This window comes from Phocoena phocoena, chromosome 15 (genome assembly GCF_963924675.1).
Source record: "Phocoena phocoena chromosome 15, mPhoPho1.1, whole genome shotgun sequence".
Taxonomy (NCBI): Eukaryota; Metazoa; Chordata; class Mammalia; order Artiodactyla; family Phocoenidae; genus Phocoena; species Phocoena phocoena.
The window spans coordinates 46,599,992-46,623,402 of NC_089233.1; the positions used below are offsets into that span (position 1 = coordinate 46,599,992).

General features: G+C 36.4%; 1 protein-coding gene across 1 annotated transcript in view; it reads right to left on the bottom strand.

The window, feature by feature from the left end:
- The window catches only part of MACROD2 (mono-ADP ribosylhydrolase 2), a 1,967,591-nt gene that overhangs the window by 1,137,442 nt on the left and 806,738 nt on the right, over window positions 1-23,411 (bottom strand). The gene's annotated exons all lie outside the window — the stretch shown is intronic.

Consider the following 23,411-nt stretch of genomic DNA (forward strand, 5'->3'; position numbering starts at 1 on the left):
TAAAAATGTAATAAAAAATCATGATCAAAGATAACTTCAATTCTCTGTTAATTTTACCTAATTCCACTCCTGGGATAAGAAGTCCTATTCATAAGTTTTCTTTCCTGTAACAAATTCTCCAGCAACCTTATGGTCCCTAGATATATTCCCAAATGTAATGCATGCATAAATAAACATGAACGAAATTTGCATAGCCTCTACCATAAATATGGCAGCACGTTCATAAACTCATTAGAGTTCACTGCGAGGAAAACTCATTACACTCCCATTAGAACATGGCAATTAAGTTTTTAAAATTAATGTTACAGAAGTAGTTTTACTCTTTTTTTAAAAGTAACCAATAACAAATGATTCACCAGTGCTTTCTTTGTATATTTCTTTTGTCTAAAAATTAAAAAATAATTTTGCTTTCAGCATTGTGCATGGTGAAAAATTATAAATAGATATTGTCTAATGCATCTGGGATTATATACCAGTTTCTTTATTTTCTATAAATTTAAAGCATTATTTTCCTAAAAAACTGAGATAAGAAAATCAAGCATGGAAAGTTTTAATCATCGCTGTTAATTATTTTAGCTGAAGAATATGCCAAATGGTAATAAACACCTTATAAACTGAAATTAAATTTAATTAAAAATTTAAATGCTGAAAAATTACATGTTGAAAGGTGATGTGCAATTTGTTTTCCCCAGAAAGTGTAAAGTATATACACTAAGACAACAGGTACTTAGTATTTTTAAAAAGTTAACATTTAAAGCCATTTTTTCCATAAATTGATTTTATCCACAAAACTCTTGTATATTTGTAATTAGAAGTCTAACGATATTACTTTATATTTTGACTACATCAAAAATATTTTGTGGCACTTCCTACTTGAAATAAATATCAGCCATAGAACACTTACATGTATTAAGAGAAAAAAAAAAAAACACAAGTGTAAGAGCAAGGCTTAGACTGAGAAAAACAAAAACTGTTTCAGTAATAACCATTGCTGTGAAATTCTCAGGTCCTCAGTCAGTTACTGGGTGACAAGTGTCTCTGTTATTATTATTCCTGAAAAAGGCCATTTGAGGGGAAGGAGCATTTAATAGCCCAAAAGTCAACCAAATCTTACTGATCGTGACTCATTTCTATAGCAAACCTCTATTACTTCTCTGACAGATCAAATTAAATTATGCTTGGGGAAGGGATGGGACACTCCTCTTGGTTGAAGCAATGCTGTAATTTTTATTCCTGCTGAGTAAATAGCCTCAAGTCAAACTACTTGCCCTGACTAATGATCAAACATATCCCAGAATTCTGTACAAGAAATGCATTCGTCTCTCCTTTGAAGTGCATTGCTGGGAGAGTAATTGGGTTTGCTGGAGATTTTCCTTAGAAGTGCAAAATAAATTTCTTGGCTAAGCATATAATCAAGCTACCGATTTTCTTTTTTTATTAAGTATCTTCTTGTAAGAGGGTGGACACTGAATAAACATGTGCCTCAAAGGAATGTCAGAATGATACGCTACTGTCTCTTTGCTGACAGGAAAATTCTCAGCAGTGTTAGGTTAAAAAATTCCATCAGAAGAAGCATTTCATTCAGTCATACAATCCCCTCTAGAAATACAAATGTGCCTCCTATATATTAATAACATTATAACTAGGCAGTCAGGAATATACAAAGATGAATATGGCATAGAAACCGTCCTAAAAGAACTTATGAACTAGCAGGATAGGTATTATAGAAATAATGTTTTTTTAAACTATACAAGAATAACCATCAAGTCAGGATGTGACAAGGCTATCTTAAGAATGCCACAAAATAAATGCCACAGGGCATCTCATGAGAAAGAGTTTACTTTTGGTGAAGATGGTTAACACAGGCTGTTTGATGATCATTACTATTATGTGAGCTAGGTATGCAAGAATGGATAGGATTTCAACAGGTAGGTGGTGGCTGGGGAGGCTTTTTAGGCCAGGGACAAAGGCAGCGAGGTAGGCGCTGTCTAGGAATGGAGAATAGTTCAAAATGACCAAAATACTAGAGAGAGAAGATAGAAGATAAGTTTAAGGAGGCAGACATAGCCAGAACATGCAAAACTTGAATGCAGATATCATTCATGGGGAGTGCATTGGGAGCTTCAGAAGTCCCTTCTTCTTCTGTTGATATTCCAGAAGAAGATATCCAACTGTCCTTTTGACAGTTAGTTGTCTTGGGAGGACTTTAAACACAGGAATCATAAGGACCGGTTTGCCTGGGAATGTCTGTTAATACTTCTCTTCTTGAGAAAAAGGTGTATCCCTTTTGTCTGGACGTATATACATTTAGACTAAAGTGGAAAAAAAAAAAATGGAAACAGGATCTAGTCAGGACAGTTAGTGTCCTGAGGAGCTGTCCTTCAATCAACCTTTCTGAGCCAGACCTTTGCCTCCCAGACAACTGAGATTTTGGAGAAAAATACATTATACTACCACGAAAAGAGTATGGAGTATCGAGAGCCTCAGACCATGGCAGGAGTGCCATTTTTAGCTCCCAATGCCAGAACAACTCATAATCAAAGTGAGTGAACCATGAAGAAGAAAGTTAGGATGGTCTCAGAATTAGCACTGTGGTCTCCATGCAGTGGAGGAAGTATAAGAGGTAAAGTGAGTGCCCGGGGGTGGGATAGCTTGGTGATGTGGCAGTGGTGGCCTTGGTAGTACCTGTAGCCCTACATAATCATGGAGTGCCTGGGGTTTGAAGACTGCGTGCGGCTGAAAGCATCGAAACATAGTGCTATAGGTTACGACTGACAGAAAGACAACTACCAGGGAGAATGGGAGAGAATATGTACAGACCAGAATACGCATAAAGAGTCCAGTAAAGGAGTTAACGAGAATGAGAAAATAAGAGCCAGCCCAGGCTAAACAGAAGAACCTGATTGGTAGCCCCTTTGAAATATTCCGAAGAGAACAAAAAGAGAAAGAAAAGAGGTGAAACATGGCTAGACCATATTTACCAATTGCCTTTGTCTAAAGGATATGCTAAGCAAATCTAAACACCTGTAGCAGACTTAAAGAGTGTGTCTAGATTAGTTCTGGGTCTACCAACAGGACAGATTTAATACACCTGCCTTGCCCAAACTGTGGAAAAGGAGAAAGGAAAGAAAGAAGTTACATCAATGATCTACAATGTGTGTGTGTGTGCGTGTATTCTTTTAGTAAAATGTATTTTGAGCATACCCTAATATATGTATATTTATTCATCAATTATATCCATGTACTAATACATTAGTAAATTATATATGTTATGAAATATACACAGACATACAAATTTAGAAGGATGAGAAAAATAAATTTAAAGAGAAGTTCTGATATTTCCTTTAGAGGCCAATAAGTTAGGCAATTGCTTTCTCTCCTAACCATAAGGCAACGAGCTTCGATTTTTATATTCTGTAGGCAGTAAAAAAACAAGGAAAGTTTAGAACATGATATGAGATGATCAGATCGTTGTTTTAGGAAAATTTAGCAAGGAGATCAGAGTTGGGATGGTAAAAGGGGAGCTAAGACTGGTAGACCAGAAGCCAGAGAGAAGGCCACATTGACAGTCATGGTATGAAATGATAAAGGCCTGGATTTATGTGTTGACGGTACAAATGGAGAGAGGTGGGCACACACACCCTGGCCACTGAATTTTACAGGAAACAACCACACTGGTGCCCTCCCGTGAAGACAGGCAATGCAGCCCAAATTTGGCTGCAGACATATCTCCTGGAGTTCATCTCCTCTCATCATCTGCTCTGATTGGATGTTGAACTCCTGCTTCACTGAAGAGACGTTAGCATATTATAGATAACATTTCAAGTGATAACGATTTCTTGTTTCTGAGAGAAATAATTAATCCAAAACCAAAATAATTTCTGGAGATAGAAAAAGATCAATTTGGAGAGCCAAAGTGTTTCCAAAATGTCTCAAGAATTGTAGGGTGTCATTTTCTATTTTAATTGCATACAAATATCTGGTCTGATTCTAAAAATCTGTCAATGCCATCTTTAAAGCTACTATATCTGCCTTGGTAGTAAAGCATTACAAAGAATAACAACATAGTTTAATTAATTTTAAAAAAGAATAAAAACACACATTTTATACTTTCCTAGGTGTATTGTAAACGAACAAAAAAGAATAACACCAAATCGAAAAGAAAAAACAAAGACAGGTCTCAATTTTAAGAAGATACTTGTAAATGCGACTGTTTCAGTGAAATGCCCAGAGGTCATGATTCCTGCTCTGCGGCGATTATAAGAAAGGTACTTATCAAAAGAAAACTAATAGAATGTCTTAATGTCTAGGGGGAAAAATGACATCATTTCTATTCTGTAAAACTCCACCCAGGGGATATATGTATACATATAGCTGATTCACTTTGTTATATAGCAGAAACTAACACAACACTGTAAAGCAATTATACTCCAATAAAGATGGTTAAAAAAAAAAAAAAAAACTCCACCCACAGGGAAAGTCTTAAAATCAACCTTGGTGTAAGTAATACCAAGATCATAGAATATTTCTTGATTGCCTAGAAGATGCAATTTCTTTCATGGTGTTTTACTATAAGTGGCAGGTAATAAGACAAAATTCAAGTTTACTTATAATCATTCCATTTCAACTTTCATTTATTACATTGTATTACAGTAACTGCTTTGATGAGGAATGGTAGAGCTGAAATTCAATAGAACATCAAGATACTTCTATCTGATCACCTAAGAAAGCTGTATTATACTGTCAGTCAAATATATTATATGTGGCAAGGGCTGCCTTTTTTTTTTTTTTTTCTGTGGTACGCGGGCCTCTCACTGTTGTGGCCTCTCCCGTTGCGGAGCACGGACTCCGGACACGCAGGCTCAGTGGCCATGGCTCACGGGCCCAGCTGCTCCGCGGCATGTGGGATCTTCCCGGACCGGGACACGAACCCGTGTCCCCTGCATCAGCAGGCGGACTCTCAACCACTGTACCACCAGGGAAGCCCAGGGCTGCCTTTGTTTTTGTTTTTTTTTCATGACAGTGAAGATGGTAGGGGTTTCCCTTTGCCCTCACATCAGTGGAAAGTTCCCATTAGAAAACGTTACAAAGAAATTAGTTCATTCACTCAGTCTACATTAATAAGGGAATTTCTCAATCAAAACCTCTGGTTTGATTGTTAGAGGAGGTCTCAAAGGAATGCCTATATAATTTCTTCATTATCTATGTGATAAAGTTATCCTATAGAAAATTGGTCATTTAGCTATAACCAATTCTCTGTTTTCACAGTTGTTTTGATGTCTGGAGATTTCAACGGAAATATTTCTAATATTGGTCAAAGGAAAATATTTAGAGTATAAACAGTAGAGAAAACAAAATTAAACTAATATTTGTTAAATATTTTTGAAAACATTTAGAGTCATTCATGGTTTTGGCCTAAAATTTACAAGTGAATTTTTTGAAATAATATCACAAGATTTTATTTCATGCTGTAAAAGAAGTGAAACACCATTACGGAACAACTGACGAAGACAAATCACCCTGACTTATTTCAAAGTGCAGTGTCGTTGCACGAGCCTTGCACTCTTTAAGCTGCGTTCCTTTCTTCATTCTGAAACCTATCAGAATCATGATAAAATAGTATGGGAAAACCTGTGACGAGCTCTTACATAAAAGCGAAAACTAGAGTTAAGTGAAAAAGGTTTCTTAAGCTTCCAAAATGACCTTCCTTTGAAAGAACCTGTCAACCTTTCCAGTGACGGAACATCAATATTTTTAGGGCCGGTTTAACTCAATCTTCCTTTCTTTCTTTTAGTTTTAACGTATGTAGTTCTGCCTGATAAGAGAACTGACTACAGGCCTCCCCAGTCTCCCTGGACAGAAATAAGTACACAGAGAGGAAACCTCCAGGAAAAAAAAAAAAAGAATGGTAGGGAGTTAAGTATAAAGCTTCGTCATTTCAGGAAACTAGTTTGAAATGGAGATTCTAAGAGACATTCTATATCCCATTTTCCTCAAATCATGAGCCCTCCAGAAGCAGGTAGAGGGATGAGTAACAGACATTCCTGAGAAGAAATGGGGAGGGAAGACACATTTTCACTATCCCCTTCAATCTGAGGAAACAGAGAACACGGGATGTGTGGTAGTTTGGAGATTCATCAATTGGATATTGAAAATTTCTGATAAACCCTTATCACAATTTTAGAAAATTGCTTATAGCTATAATCAAAACTCAGCAGTGGAAGAAAAACTTTTCTAATACAAAAAAAAAAAGACAAAAACCAAAAAAGCCAAACAAAAAACCCACATAAAACAAACAAACAAAAAACAGTTCTCCTCATTTCACTATGGATTGTACCAAAATACTGGCCCTCTGATGACTGCCCACCAGCAGCATTTTAAACAGCCAAGGCCTCTAAGTCACTGTCAATTTGGGGGACATGCTCACAGATCACTTCAAGAGACTAGAGCAAAACTTACTTAGGGACCAATTCTGAGTCCCATCAGGCCATGATAAACATTATTTTATGGGAAGTGGGAAACCTCAAGTGACCCAATCCATATAATTCACATGTGTGTGTCAACTGGAGATGGGCCGACAGCCATTACAAGATCATATTGCTTTGTCTTACATGCTGGCATTCCAGAGGCAATGTAATTTAAGACGCAAGCTGGTTTTCGAATGTCTACAAAGTACTCAGCTTAAATCAAATTCTTACATGCTATCTCTCATTCCATCAGACTCCTGTTTTAAAGTATTAGGAAGCCAAAAGGAGTTTAAAATCACAACGGGAAATGCAAATCAATCTACAACAAATCATTTAACAGGTGCCCTGGAAGAGAATTTTATTGCTACTGCCATTAACAATTTGCTTATCACTGACACTATCCTCTTTATGGATAATTGGTGGCTACCGCCCTCACAACTTAGGGTGACATAGAGGAAAAAGTAGCCCAAACAATCCCCACATCACTTCAAGGAAAAATGCATTGAAATGACTAACTCTTCCCAAGGTCATCAGGCCAAGGGATGGGTTCTTCTGTTTCAAGATAGCTTACCTCCTGACCCACAGCATATGGTTCCTATTACTGCTAGACCATGACCACAAAGACATTTCAAATCCCTGTGAAAAATGTGATTCTACGTCTCCTGCTCAGTTGTATGTCATAGAGGACAGTTGAAGTTCTGGCAGATGAGGGGGAGGGGAAAGGGCAGCAGTGGGATATAGTCCATGCCATACCTTTACATGATATGACTAGGTTTGTAATAGAAACCTTCTCACTTCTGGTTTCTCTCTTTTATCTTACAAACCACTTAGTGCTCACAGTGAACACCCTTCAGTGTATCATGTTTAAGCTCTCCAAAGATATGAAACATCTTTATCAAGGGTGACAGCTCTGCCATTCACTAATTTGCTTCTCAAATTCTTTTTTTAAGGGATATAAAAGTAAATTTATGCTATTTAATCTGCAGTAACACAGCAAACAATATTCTGTCTGTGATGATTAAACAATGTTTCTGAAATTATTTTGAATAGATATTTACTTGTAGGTGTTACAGTTGCCTCAGAACATTAATGAGGACAAGAATTAGTCAACTAATACAAGATATTCCACAAGGCACCCTTAATCCATTCAGATAAATCAGGCTTTCAATATGAACATAATAATGTTCTGCCTTATTAGATTTCACAGATGATGTTTCCTCAGTTTTTAATATAACATAAAATGTAGAACTGTTGTCTGGTCTTGTAAAATAATTTTATATATTTAATTATGAGTTTCTAGCATACCCTAATTTTATAGTAGCTGATTTACAACATCTCTCTGGGCACGGCATTTAATGGTTCCTAACAAAAGAGATGGGCAAGAGATTACACACACACACATACATACACACACACACACACACACAAATATTTACACAAATGTGAGCAAATAACCCCAAAAAGATATTTGCTTTACAGTGAAATCCCACCAAGTAGAAAAAAAAAAAAAGCTTTGAGCCATTTTCCTAATTTTATCTTTATTAATTATTTTTGTCCCACGGTATTAACTTAGCACTTTTTCAATGTGTCCTTTTCATTTGCTTGCTTGTTTGTTTTGGCTGTGCTCTATAGTCTTTGTTTTTCCTTCTGGGGTTAGTTCTTTCTTTGTGATCATTTTGGATGGAATGCTTCATGGAAACAACAAGAACACCACTCTGACAACTCCCCATGGAGCCTGAATGTGTCTACATGGAAATAATACTTTAGTATATGCAAAACACTAATCAAATTAAACTCCCTGGTTGAGCATGATGTAGGGAAATGCATCGATATCATGTGTCCTATGTAAAGCAAGAGAAATTGTCATATCAAAAAATGCTAATTACTGGAAAAAACTGATCCAAATGATTGTTTTATTGAGTTGACTGGTCAATTCCATTAAGAAGTGGTTTCTCTTATTCAGGTACCCTTTTGTAATATTATATCAGACACTTGATGTTGGGAACTATAAAGGCAGGGGTTTTCAATGTAGTTAAGGCCAATAATTTACAAAGAAATGCAATTACTGATAGGAAACACATTTCCAAGGCTTTGTTACATATCCATTCACACTGTAATTTGTTAAATAACAAGAATACAAAAAACTTGAGCTGTGTTTGTTTTCAAGGAAGGATATACTCAGCTATCATTATCCTCACTGGGGGCTCCTAAGCACATCTGAATTTTTCCATTGCTGTGGCAAGTGTATTTGTTAATTATATAACAATTTCCTGTCTGTTAGACAATCAAAAATGTCCTAATGGTAAGCCTCTGTCTTGATGAAGAAATTCACCCATGGCCTGTTCTGTGGTCCCTGGGAAGACAAAGTTCATTTTGAAAATCTAATTTTATTTTCTAGATATTATGCATATATAATAAACACTTTCCACTTTAGTCTTCAGGAATCAATAATGAATAAAAAGGAAAAATTAGTCTACCTTTAATTTACAGACCAATCCATCACACTTTTCTAATTAATCACATGATTTCTATTTCCTCTTATCATTTTGAAAAACTTTTATGAACTCTCTGAAGCACACCTGCTTATTTTTTACAATCTATTTTCATTCATTCTTTCATCAAGTATTTCTGGACTATCTAATATTTGTTATCCATCATCCTGTGTACAGACATGATTTTGAAGGAAGAAAATTCTCAGTCCCTATGTATATTTCTGCCAAACTGATTCATTCAACTTGGTATTCTGTTTCATGGCCCATCATCACCAAAAGTTAGGAGATAGCTCTAAAAGTCTGATTTCCTATTAACAACCTTTACAGACCTCTTACCCATAAATTAATCCTTAGGATGCAAGTAGGAGAGGGTTCATGTAGTCAGTTCTGTCTTCTAGAATTTGATTAAATAGTATGGGCAACCTGTGGATGGCATTTATAATTTTATACATTTCAATTATAACCCTTCAGACTCGCTGTCATTTTAAGATTAAAGAATACTGGCTTCGGGGCTTCCCTGGTGGTGCAGTGGTGGAGAGTCCGCCTGCTGATGCAGGGGACATGGGTTCGTGCCCCGGTCCGGGAAGATCCCACGTGCCGCGGAGCGGCTGGGCCCGTGAGACATGGCCGCTGAGCCTGCGCGTCCGGAGCCTGTGCTCTGCAACAGGAGAGGCCACAACAGTAAGAGGCCTGCGTACCGCAAAAACAAAACAAAACAAAAATCTCCATTTAAATGCAGATTTTGGCCTTTATCCCTAGCCTTTAAACAGTCATTTTATAGAAATGCAAAAAGTAAGAGTAAATTTTGTTTTACTGCAGAGTAGCTCCCTAACGTGTTATTTACCTTCATGTATGCTGTATTTATCCTACATTTTTAGAGCTTGATGGATTTCTTTAGGGACAAGTAGTATTTTCCCAGAAAATTCAATTTTTAAAAATCTGAATAAGAATAGAATGGTTTACAGCTAACTTTAAGAAAATAGAGCCTCATCATTTTTTATAATTCGAATCACTAGAAGTTGCTACATTTTTTTCATCATAGTATTTTTATTTAGCTTATGCAATTTACAAAGCTATGGCATTCATTAGTGACAAATAACTTGAAGTAGTTGTTATTATTGTTGAAACTAACTTGAATACACTTGTATGAAAATAAAAATGTAAAGCAATAGCATTTTCTACTTGCATTTCAAAATGTAATAATTGAAAACACTGTAAAATACTACTTAATGAGGTGACACTTTTGTCCCGGTGACTAACTTAAAGTAAACTTAAAATGATTAAAGTTTTAAAAGAAACAAAAAAGCTATTCAGAAAATATTAAAAGTTTCAAAGCATTAAATTAATAGAACTTCAGAATTATTACCAGAATTAAATTTTTTATGAAGTGAATTGAGATACAGAATCATAAAAACAGATGTGAATGTACTAAACTGTTGCCTTTTCAGTGCCCTGTAAGGCAGTATAAAAGCCATTTTGTACCTCCAGCCGACCCCCTCAGCCTGTCTGTGAGGTGATTTGCTTGCAGCTGTTGGGGGTAGTCTCCTCACACCAAGGCAGTGTTTCTTTCAACTTTTCCTCCTCAGCAATTTCTCTCAAGCCATGGCAGATGTCTTAGCTCCCACACTGGGTGGGTTGGAAGTATAAGGGAGTTAATATCCCTCCCCCTAGATACCTTCACAAATGGAATAGAAGTTAGAGAGCATCTTAGAACTGTGCTGTCCAATGGAGTAGTCCCTAGTCAGCCATTATGTGTTTACATTTAAATTAATTAAAATTATATAAATTAAAAATCCAGTTCTTCAGTCACACTAGTCATATTTCAAATGCTCAATAGTTATATGGGGCTATGATACAGGACAATGTGGACATAGAACACTTCCATCATCAGAAAGTCCTATTGGACAGTGCTGTTTAGAGGGACACTTCTGTTTAGAGGGAGGCTGTGTCTTCTACATTTTTCTTCAGAGGGTCCCCAGCAGGATTGAGCCTCAGTTGCCCTCAGTGGTAACCAGGTCAAGAACATATCCTTTGTTGGGTTTTGCCCTGTTCTCTAACTTACTCCCTATCTCTTCACTTCTACTTCCTGGGATGGTAACCAAATAAACTATTTGCACCCAAATCCTTGTCTCAGGCTCTGCTTTGTGGGGTATGCAAACCAAGAAAGGTAGCATCTCAACATTTTTGATTCTGCTTTAATTCAAGAATCCCATGTTTAACCAAGATGCAGACAGGAATAAGATAATTATAATAATTAAATTATATGCTTTCATAATTCCTCCCCTCCATCCCCCTTCACCTGCTTGAGCTTCATTCCTTTACTAATTTTATAACTACCTGGTCTTCATTGACCTGATCAGGCTGAGGAGGGAACAGGACAGTGTCAGAGGCCAACCAGACAGGCCAAAATATTGTATTTTAAAAGGAAGGGTAGTTGAAGAAATAGAGGGATGGAAAGGAGGGAGGTAGAGAGGAGAAGAGAAGAAGAGCAGGTGGCCTTAGGCATGGAACTCTGGAGAGAGAGATATTTAAATAGGAGGGAGTATTAGGAAGCCTGGATCTACATCTTCTTGTCTGATGCAACTGTCACTACTGCCTTCCAGAAAGACCTTCAGAAAGATCCACATTAGTTTTCAAGGCATTCTGGGGTTAGACTTCAACATCTTTCTGTTGTAACACTGGTCTCAAAGGGACCAAGCACAGTCAGGGTGCATCCCCAAGAATAAAACAACCATTCAGTGTGAACCTTACATTTGTACTATAGTACCATGCATTACTTAATGCAAGAAAAACAAAAAAATGAAAACTATGGCAAACACGTAACAGCCTGACAGTGTGACATTAACAAAGCATCTTTTCCCAAAATTGTGGGGATTAAAATTATCTTAGATGTTTACACGTGTTTAGTTTCTGGCAACATACTTGAGGTTTAAAGGGCAACCTGACTTCTGAAATGATTTTCATAAAGTTTAGTATCGTATTAAGTTTATGGCAAACATTACTAAATTTAAGAATTGCCTTAGCAGGTAACTACTAATACTGTTAGTAAGTAGCCCTTGGAACTTTATAAAAACGAGTGTCTATGAAATTGTCCATCCCTTTACCATGTAAGAAGTATCCACCAGTGGGCTTTCAGCCATACTTTGAATATTATTATGGTAGAGCTTTCACTTTTTCTCCTTTATTTAAGTTTAAGGTAGACTATGAAATTTACAAATGATAATAATAATGTGACTGAAAATGTAGGTGATTTGATCATTTGTTTGAAAATCAGTGTATTTCTGCTAAACATGTATTTCTCAACTTTGTTATCCAAAGAGTAAAATAGCTTTCAAAGTTCAAAATACATTATCAATGAAATTGAGACACACTGATAAGACATATACATTAACTTGTACACTCTCCACAGAAATCTCCCACACAGAAATACCAAGTTTCAGTTAATTGCATTTTATCACTTTTTCTTGGGGGGGAGGTGAGGGGGAGTAGGAGTGTTGGGAAGTGATTTTGCCAAAAAACAAGTCTTATATTACACTGATATTCCAACAGAATATCTGAAAACTTTTCTCTAAACTTTTTTTTTTCCCTATAAGTCGGGGATTATGCCTCCAATCAGTCACATCAATAAAATAGGAAATATTTACCAAAAAAATGGTAAATTCGCCCATTCATGCATACATTCATTCACTCACTCAGGACATCTATTAAGGATGTAATTGTGTCAGGCACTGTGCTAGATGGTAGAAATCTAGAGAAGTTAATTTAACCAACAAATATTTATTGGACACATATTTTTTTGCTAGGCCTTTGGTAGGTGGTGAGCTAAGAGTGGTCACCAGTTCCTTCCACTGAGGAGACACAAGCGTGGGGAAACCAGGTGAGCGGAGTGAGGTTTCCGGTACTGTCAGATGAAGGCCACCCCAGGGAGGCATGCTCACAGCCACCACCCAGAGCAAAACGTGCAGATGAAATAACCAACACCGAGCTTTAACAGTATATACAGAGAAAAATACCTTGCCACTTGGACTAGGTACAGATAATGTTGGTTCAAATTATTTCTAAAGGAATATTTTTAAAGGATAAATGTATTACTTATGAGGGCATGTCTCTAGCCAGCAAAGCAAAGGCAGGTTGACTTCTTGGGCCCACTGGATAAAAGAAATATTTCTATGGAATAGTTACTGATCCTCAAATGCCTGAAGACAAGTTGTTTTCTGATGTAGGTTAAACAAGTCCTTTCCCTGTGGATCTGGCTATGATACGCATATGGTAATTCCCTGCCAGTTAATAATTTGACCCTTATTTCAGTCCACCGTTAACTAAATTATTACATTTGAATGTGGTTTCTCTCAATCGGCACATTGGACATTCTATAAATCAATATCTAGATTGCTCCTTGATTTTTCTAGTTTTATATGAACATGCAGACATTTCACTCGGTTTAAGGAAATGAAATAGAAATAAAGATTACACTAACGTGCTCTTTCTAATAAGTGAAAAACAAACCTGGCATCATATTCAAATTTGGTATTCAAATGCTTTATATAAGAATCTAATTTTTTTAATTTCAATTAAGCAGAAAGATACCATCCTTAAGAAGCTTGCCAATGTTTTATATAACACAAAGCTTAAGCATTAAAGTTAAAAAAAAAAAAAAAAAAGGCTCTAAAACCATTGTACAAGTAAAGAACACAGCAAAATATTACCTGATTACCATTCCTAGTGGCCCAGTGATCACAGCATGGCCAATTCAAATTTCAGTGATGCCTCTTTAAGCCTTAATGAACCGTAGTGCCCTAATGAGAGGTTTCACTGAATCCTGGTCAACCAAGCATACAATTCACAGAGAAAAGAGAAAACTAGCAACCCACTGCATCTTAAATGGTGATATTTGTATCAACAATGTTTATAGGCCATTTTTTCCTTTGGATTAAAAACAACCAAATAGCTATGGTTCTGTGGGACTCGTATATAAGGGTGTTCATTCAATTTAACGTAAAACTCATTTTATGTCATGGAATATTGTGTCAATTCATCAATGTTAAGGATTAACTCAACTGAACTTTTAGGAAAATAATATTTGCATAGTTTTATATAGTAAGAAGTACGATTTTGAAATAGTTAACAAAGAATCAAAGATTTTGTCTATAGAAATTTAATGCTGAGACTAAAAAAAATTATTTTCTGGAAACAAAGATAGTCAGTTCATTCAAAAAACAGTATTGGTTTGTTTCTGACGAGTTTCTGGCATCATATAAGTCAAAACTGTGTTCAAACTCCACACATTTTCGTTCCCTTTCTAGTGACTTTGGTGAGTGTGGACAGAGTGATGGGTAGAACATGTCCAAAGAGAAAAAGTCAGACTTAAAGGTATTACTGTTTACAGTCTAATATGGCGCTCCAAGGTCTTCTCCTTTTTGCTTAAGACCCTCAAAAACGACTGTTAGACAACTGGGAGTGGAACTTCACTTGGCACCAAGTAACCTGAATACGGTGTTTGTAGGATAAAACTCCACCTCAGTGACGTGCTACTCTTTTGAGCATAGGTATCACTTTTCCCTTTAAAAAACAGTTCTGGACCATCATATGTTAATCATTGTAATTGTGAGCTAAAGGAAGAGAAGGGAGTTGAAAGAGACTCTGTAGACGATGTTTTTATTGTCTAACCATAAAATAGAAAAAAACGACCTGACTTAGAATATGCCAAAGCATACCTAGCATTCCCCAGTAGGAATGTAATGTCTAATGGTTGCCAGCATGATGTAACACAGTATATATTATATCCCATGCACAACCTCACCTTTTAAGTGTCAGATATCATTTCTTTAGGGAGGCCTTTCCTGACTTCCCACATTAGATCAGGTTCAAACTCCCTGCAACTTTTCCTTCATAACACAAGTTCCATCCAGAAGGCACTTGTACAATCATTTATTTCAGATTTGCCTCCACTCACTGCATGGTAAGTTCCAGTAGAGTGACAGGGGTGTCTGTTTCACATCATTGCTGTATCCTGGGCCCAGCACAAAGCCTAGTGAACAGGAAGCACACAAATGGCTTTGATGGAAGAAATGAAAGACCATGCCATTCAAGTTAGTCCCAAAAGTAAAGTCAGAATCAGGCAACTTCCTACACAGGTGTGTTCTAGAGGGTATTTGAGTAATGTGTTTGAAATTTAAACATTCATAACCTTTCACGTTCTTAAAGAGAAGCTGTGTATTCAGGGATGGTCAAAGAAACATTTATAATCACAATAGCTCAGAATCAACTTAAATTCCAACAGCAGGTAATTAACTAAATAAATTATGGCACACCCTTAAAATGTACCAAAATAGCACAAAATCAGTTGCATGGACTAAGTATACATAAAATACACACAGAAAAACTTTATACATATAGATACATTGGAAAATATAGGTGAAAAATTCTGAAGGGCTATCAACTATTAACAGGACTTACCTTTAGGTTGTGAGACTATATGTCATCTTTATTTTCTTCATTATGCTTCCCTATTTTTCCTAAGCTTTAAAACTGACCAACATTACTTTCATAAAAAATTAAAATTATTAAACTAAAAGGAAACCAGGAAGGATTATGGATTATGACAATAACATGGGTTGAGCATAATGATTCTTGCATATAATCCTTTTTTACTTTATGAAGTCTTCTATATTAGATATTATGTAAAAAAATTAGTTACATATTTTGAACTACTATTAATACGTATTAAAATCTTATTCAAATGCAAATCAATAAGTACGCTTGTGAAATTAAATGTCTAACCTCCAACACTTTAATAAAGATAACAGTTTTGGAGAGGGACCGCAGCAAGGAGTATGTTCTGGCAACTTTTTATTTTGGCAAGGGAAATGTGCAAATATAAAAATAAGATGAATTCAAGAATTATTACATTATCTGTAGCACAAGGAACTATATTCAATACCCTGTGATAAACCATAATGGACGATAATATAAAAAGAGAATGTCTATATGTGTACAACTGAGTCTTCTGCTATATGGCAGAGATTGGCACAACCTTGTAAATCAACTATACTTCAATTAAAAAAAAGAATTACTATATTATCTGTAAAATACAATCTCTGGAGTCTCTCAGGGTGCAAAACCTAGGTCAAAAGAAAATTTAAAACTTCTTTTCTACAACTGAGGTCAATGGCAAGGGCTTTGGTTTACGACACTGAGGTAATGCTTAAAATCTCAGAGAAGGGCTAATATCTACCTAGAGCTTACTGTGAAGTAAGCCCAGATACCATGCAGAGAAAATGCCCAGGCCAAAGGTGGAATTCCGAGCTGCTTTTATTACTGCTGTTGTTATGTGTGGGGATGGGATAGAAAAAACTAATTTGCATGAATCATCAACATAACTGTTGCAACCTCCTACTTAATGCAGTCTGTATGGAAGGAGACTACCTACTGTGCAGATTGACAAGCAAATCCCAAGGATATCAATAAAGAGTTCAATAAGTCAGTTGATGCCAACTTAATTTTTTAATGTACTTGGAGTAGTCCCCAAGGGCCCCGTGGCTGCCTCAAAGTAGTTCTGTAACAGCAAATGTCACAGCCGTCCAAGGATGTGGGGATGCTAATGTAGCATTCTTCATAAAAGAAAACTGGGTTGCTGCTCTACCTGACATCATAACAAAGCCATGATGGATGTGTACTCCATGTGTTGAATCGATTTTTCTTAAGTCTGAGCTGTCATACTATTTTATCCTAATGTGCCCAAATAAGCAGTGTTGACTCTAATTTACTCCTTTTAACGCCAGCACCTTCCAGGACTCATTAATGTGATGTTGCATTTAGGCTGTCTGCTGAATTTGCTAACCACAAATGTAAGAAATCTGAATTTTTAAAACTGATAACAGGAAACACCTTCAAGATGGCGAAGTAGTATGACATGGAGACCACCTTCCTCCCCACAAATACATCAGAAATACATCTACATGTGGAAGAACTCCTACAGAACACCTACTGAATGCTGGCACAAGACCTCAGACTTCCCAACAGATATATATATATATATTTTTTTTTTTCTTTTTCTCCTTTCATGAGTGTGTAGGTGTGTGCTGCTTTGTGTGATTTTGTCTGTATAGATTTGCTTTTACCATTTGTCCTAGGTTTCTGTCTGCCCTTTTTTTTTTCTTTTTTAATATAGTTTTTAGCGTTTGTTATCATTGGTGGATTTGTTTTGTGGTTTGTTTGATCTCTTCTTTCTTTCTCTCTTTTTGATTTTTTTCTATTTTTATTACTTTTAATTTTTTTATTTTTAATAATTTTAAAAAATTTTCTATTTTAATAACATTATTTCTTTTTATATCATTCCTTTCTTTCTTTCTCCCTTTTCTTCTGAGCCGTGTGGCTGACAGGGTCTCCGTGTTCCAGCCAGGTGTCAGGCCAGTGCCTTGGAGGTGGGAGAGCCAAATTCAGCACATTGGTCCACGAGAGACGTCCGAGCTCCACGTAATATCAAACGGTGAAAGCTCTCCCAGAGATCTCCATCTCAACGCTAAGACCCAGCCCCACTAAACAACCAGCAAGCTACAGTGCTGGGCACCCTATGCCAAACAATTAGCAAAACAGGAACACGACCTCATCCATTAGCAGAGAGGCTGCCTAAAATCATAATACGGTCACAGGCACCCGAAAACACATCACTGGACACCGTCATGCCCACCAGAAAGACAAGATCCAGCCTCATCCACCAGAACACAGGCACTAGTCTCCTCCACCAGGAAGCCTACAGAACCCAAGATCCAACCTTAGCCACTGGAGGCAGACATCAAAAACAACGGGAACTAAGAACCCGCAGCCTGCGAAAAGGAGACTGAAAACACAGTAAGTTAAGCAAAATGAGAAGACAGAGAAAAACACAGCAGATGAAGGAGCAAGGTAAAAACCCACAAACAAAACAAATACAGAGGAAATAGGCAGTCTACCTGAAAAAGAATTCAGAATAATGATAGTAAGGATGATCCAAAATCTTGGAAGTAGAATGAAGAAAATACAAGAAACATTTAACAAGGACCTAGAAGAACTAAAGAGCAAATGAATAATGATGAACAACACAAAAAATAAAGTGAAAAATTCTCTAGAAGGAATGAATAGCAAGATAACTGAGGCAGAAGAACGGATAAGTGACCTGGAAGATAAAACAGTGGAAATAACTACTACAGAGCAGAATAAAGAAAAAAGAATGAAAAGAACTGAGGACAGTCTGAGAAACCTCTGGAACAACATTAAAGGCACCAACATTCGAATTATATGGGTCCCAGGAGAATAAGAGAAAAACAAAGGGACTGAGAAAATATTTGAAGAGATTATAGTTGAAAATTTCCCTAATATGGGAAAGGAAATAGTCAATCAAGTCCAGGAAGCACAAAGTGCCAGACAGGATAAATCCAAGGAGAAACATGCCAGGACACATATTAATCAAACTATCAAAAATTAAATACAAAAAATATTACAAGCAGCAAGGGAAAGGTAACAAATAACATACAAGGGAATCCCCATAAGGTTAACAGCTGATCTTTCAGCAGAAACTCTGCAAGCCAGAGGAAGGGGAAGACATATTTAAAGTGATGAAAGGGAAACATCTGCAACCAAGATTACTCTAACCAGCAAGGATCTCATTCAGATTCGATGGAGAAATTAAAACCTTTACAGACGAGCAAAAGCTAAGAGAATTCAGCACCACCAAACCAGCTTTACAACAATGCTAAAGGAACTTCTCTAGGCAGGAAACACAAGAGAAGGAAAACACCTACAATAACAAACACAAAACAATTAAGAAAATGGTAATAGGAACATACATATCGAAAATTACCTTAAATGTAAATGGATTAAATGTTCCAACCAAAAGACATAGACTGGCTGAATGGATACAAAAACAAGACCCGTATATATGCTGTCTAAAAGAGACCCACTTCAGACCTCGGGACACATACAGACTGAAGGTGAGGGGATGGAAAAAGATATTCCATGAAAATGGAAATCAAAAGAAAGCTGGAGTAGCAATTCTCATATCAGATAAAATAGACTTTAAAGACTATTACAAGAGACAAAGAAGGACACTACATACTGATCAAGGGATCGATCCAAGAAGAAGATACAACAATTGTAAATATTTATGCACCCAACATAGGGGCACCACAATACATAAGGCAAATACTAACACCCATAAAAGGGGAAATCGACAGTAACACAATCATAGTAGGGGACTTTAACACCCCATTTTCACCAATGGACAGATCATGCAAAATGAAAATAAATAAGGAAACACAAGATTTAAAAGATACATTAAACAAGATGAACTTAATTGATATTTATAGGACATTGCATCAAAAAAAAAACAGACTACACTTTCTTCTTAAGTGCTCATGAAACATTCTTCAGGATAGATCATATCTTTGGTCCCAAATCAAGCCTTGGTAAATTTAAGAAAATTGAAATCGTATCAAGTATCTTTTCCAACCACTATGCTATGAGACTAGATATCAATTAAAGGAAACAACGCGTAAAAAATACAAACACATGGAGGCTAAACAATACACTACTTAATAAGCAAGAGATCACTGAAGAAATCAAAGAGGAAATTAGAAAATACCTAGACACAAGTGACAATGAAAACACGACAACCCAAAACCTATGGGATGCAGCAAAAGCAGTTCTAAGAAGGAAGTTTACGGCAATACAATCCTACCTCAAGAAACAAGAAATATCTCAAATAAGCAGCCTAACCTTACATCTAAAGCAATTAGAGAAAGAAGAACAAAAAATGCCCAAAGTTAGCAGGAAGAAAGAAATCACAAAGATCAGATGAGAAATAAATGAAAAAGAAATGAGGAAACAATAGCAAAGATCAATAAAACTAAAAGTGGCTCTTTGAGAAGATAAACAAAATTGATAAACCATTAGCCAGATTCATCAAGAAAAAAAGGAAGAAGACTCAAATCAATAGAATTAGAAATGAAAAAGGAGAAGTAACAACTGACACTGCAGAAATACAAAGGATCATGAGAGATTACTAGAAGCAACTATATGCCAATAAAATGGACAACCTGGAAGAAATGGACAAGTTCTTAGAAAAGCACAACCTTCTGAGACTGAACCAGGAAGAAATAGAAAATATAAACAGACCAATCACAAGCAGTGAAATTGAGACTGTGATTAAAAGTCTTCCAAAAACAAAAGCCCAGGACCAGATGGCTTCACAGGCAAATTCTATCAAACATTTAGAGAAGAGCTAACACCCATCCTTCTCAAATTCTTCCCAAATATAGCAGAGGGAGGAACACTCCGAAACTCATTTTACGAGGCCACCATCACCTGATACCAAAACCAAAGATGTCACAAAGGAAAAAAAACCTACAGGCCAATATAACTGATGAACATAGATGCAAAAATCCTCAACAAAATACTAGCAAACAGAATCCAACAGCACATTAAGAGGATCATACATCATGATCAAGCGGGGTTTATCCCAGGAAGGCAAGGATTCTTCAATATATGCAAATGAATCAATGTGATTCACCATATTAACAAATTGAAGAATAAAAACCATATGATCATCTCAATAGATACAGAAAAAGCTTTCGACAAAATTCAACACACATTTATGGTAAAAACTCTCCGGAAAGTGGGCCGAGAGGGAATTACCTCAATATAATAAAGGCCATAAATGCCAAACTCACAGCCAACATCATTCTCAATGGTGAAAAATTGAAACCATTACCTGTAACATCAGGAACAATACAAGCTTATCCACTCTCACCACTATTATTCAACATAGTGTTGGAAGTTTTAGCCACAGCAATCACAGAAGAAAAGGAAATAAAAAGAATCCAAAACGGAAAAGAAGAAGTAAAGCTGTCACTGTTTGCAGATGACACACTATACATAGAGAATCCTAAAGATGCTACCAGAAAACTATTAGAGCTAATCAATGAATTTGGTAAAGTAGCAGGGTACAAAATTAATGCACAGAAATCTCTGGCATTCCTATACACTAATGATGAGAAATCTGAAAGAGAAATTAACAAAATACTCCCATTTACCACTGCAACACAAAGAATAAAATACCTAGGAATAAACCTACCTAAGGAGACAAAAGACCTGTATGCAGGAAAGTATAAGACACTGATGAAAGAAATTAAAGATGATACCAACAGATGGAGAGGTATACCATATTCTTGGACTGGAAGAATCAACATTGTGAAAATAACTATACTACCCAAAGCAATCTACAGATTCAATGCAATCCCTATCAAATTACTAATGGCATTTTTTACAGAACTAGTACAAAAAATCTTAAAATTTGTATGGAAACACAAAAGACCCCAAATAGCCAAAGCAGTCTTGAGGGAAAAAAATGGAGCTGGAGGAATCAGACTCCCTGACTTCAGGCTATACTAAAAAGCTACAGTAATCAAGACAGTATGGTACTGGCACAAAAACAGAAATGCAGATCAATGGAACAAGATAGAAAGCCAGAGATAAACCCACGCACCTATGGTCAACTAATCTATGACAAAGGAGGAAAAGATATACAATGGAGAAAAGACAGTCACTTCAATAAGTGGTGCTGGGAAAACTGGACAGCTACATGTAAAAGAATGAAATTAGAACACTCCCTAGCACCATACACAAAAATAAACTCAGAATGGATTAAAGACCTAAATTTAAGGCCAGACACTATAAAACTCTTAGAGGAAAACATAAGGCAGAACACTCTATGACATATATCACAGCAAGATCCTTTTTCACCCACCTCCTAGAGAAATGGAAATAAAAACAAAAATAAACAAATGCGACCTAATTAAACTTAAAAGCTTTTGCACAGCAAAGGAAACACTGACACAACGAAAAGACAACCCTCAGAACGGGAGAGAATATTTGCAAATGACAAAGGATTAATCTCCAATATTTACAAGCAGCTCATGCAGCTCAATATCAAAAAAACAAAGAACGCAATCCAAAAATGGACAGAAGACCTAAATAGACATTTCTCCAAAGAAGATATACAGATTGCCAACAAACACATGAAAGGATGCTCAACATCACTAATCATTAGAGACATGCAAATCAAAACTACAATGAGGTATCACCTCACACCAGTCTGAATGGCCATCATCAAAAAATCTACAAAGAACAAATGCTGGAGAGGGTGTGGAGAAAAGGGAACCCTCTTGCACTGTTGGTGGGAATGTACATTGATACAGCCACTATGGAGAACAGTATGGAGGTTCCTTAAAAAACTAAAAATAGAACTACCATACGACCCAGCAATCCCACTAGTGAGCATATACCCTGAGAAAACCATTGCAGCTCTATGTACAATATTCAGGACATGGAAGCAACCTAAGTGTCCATCGACAGATGAATGGATAAAGAAGATGTGGCACATATATACAATGGAATATTACTCAGCCATAAAAAGAAATGAAATTGAGTCATTTGTAGTGAGTTGGATGGACCTAGAGACTGTCATACAGAGTGAAGTAAGTCAGAAAGAGAAAAATAAATACCGTTTGCTAACACATATATATGGAAACTTAAAAAAAAAAAATTCTGAAGTACCTAGGTGCAGGCAGGAATAAAGACGCAGACATACAGAATGGACTTGAGGACACAGGAAGGGGGAAGAGTAAGCTGGGACGAAGTGAGAATGGCATGGACTTTTACATACTACCAAATGTAAAATAGCTAGCTAGTGGGAAGCAGCTGCATAGCACAGGGAGATCGGCTCTGTGCTTTGTGACCACCTAGAGGAGTGGGATAGGGAGGGTGGGAGGGAGACACAGAGGGAGGAGATATGGGGATATATGTATACGTATAGCTGATTCACTTTGTTATACAGCAGAAACTAACACACCATTGTAAAGCAATTATACTCCAAAAAAGCCATTAAAAAACCAAAAGAAATCTGATAACACTGCCAGGAAAACTATTTCTTTTAAGACCAATAGGAACTAGTTTATCAGCATTTCAATGAGTCACAACCATAAATACTTAAATCAGAGGGTACGGTGAATTAATTAGGACACTTGGCCTATTAAGAGAGTTGATTGTAGGGACAGGTTACAAATGCAACCTGAAGGTCCTAACCAGGAAAGTCCTTTTGTTTTGCCACCAAAAGAAGTAGTTGCAGAGACATTCATTGGAAATAAATCCAACAAACAGAATACAATTCAACAGATATACGAACGCTACCAAAAGCAAAATAGACTATTAGGGTCTGGAGTAGTTGGAAATAAACTGTAAATTTTGTAAGAAAATAAAATAAAATGAAAGTGAGGAAAAGTATTACTTCAAGTAATACAAACAGTGCTTTAAAACAAATTGAAACTGTACACCAAAATAGAAGATTATTTTAACCAAGGCAAATTCAAAACAAATTTCTATTAGGGACATTTGTATGATATACAATGATGACACTAAA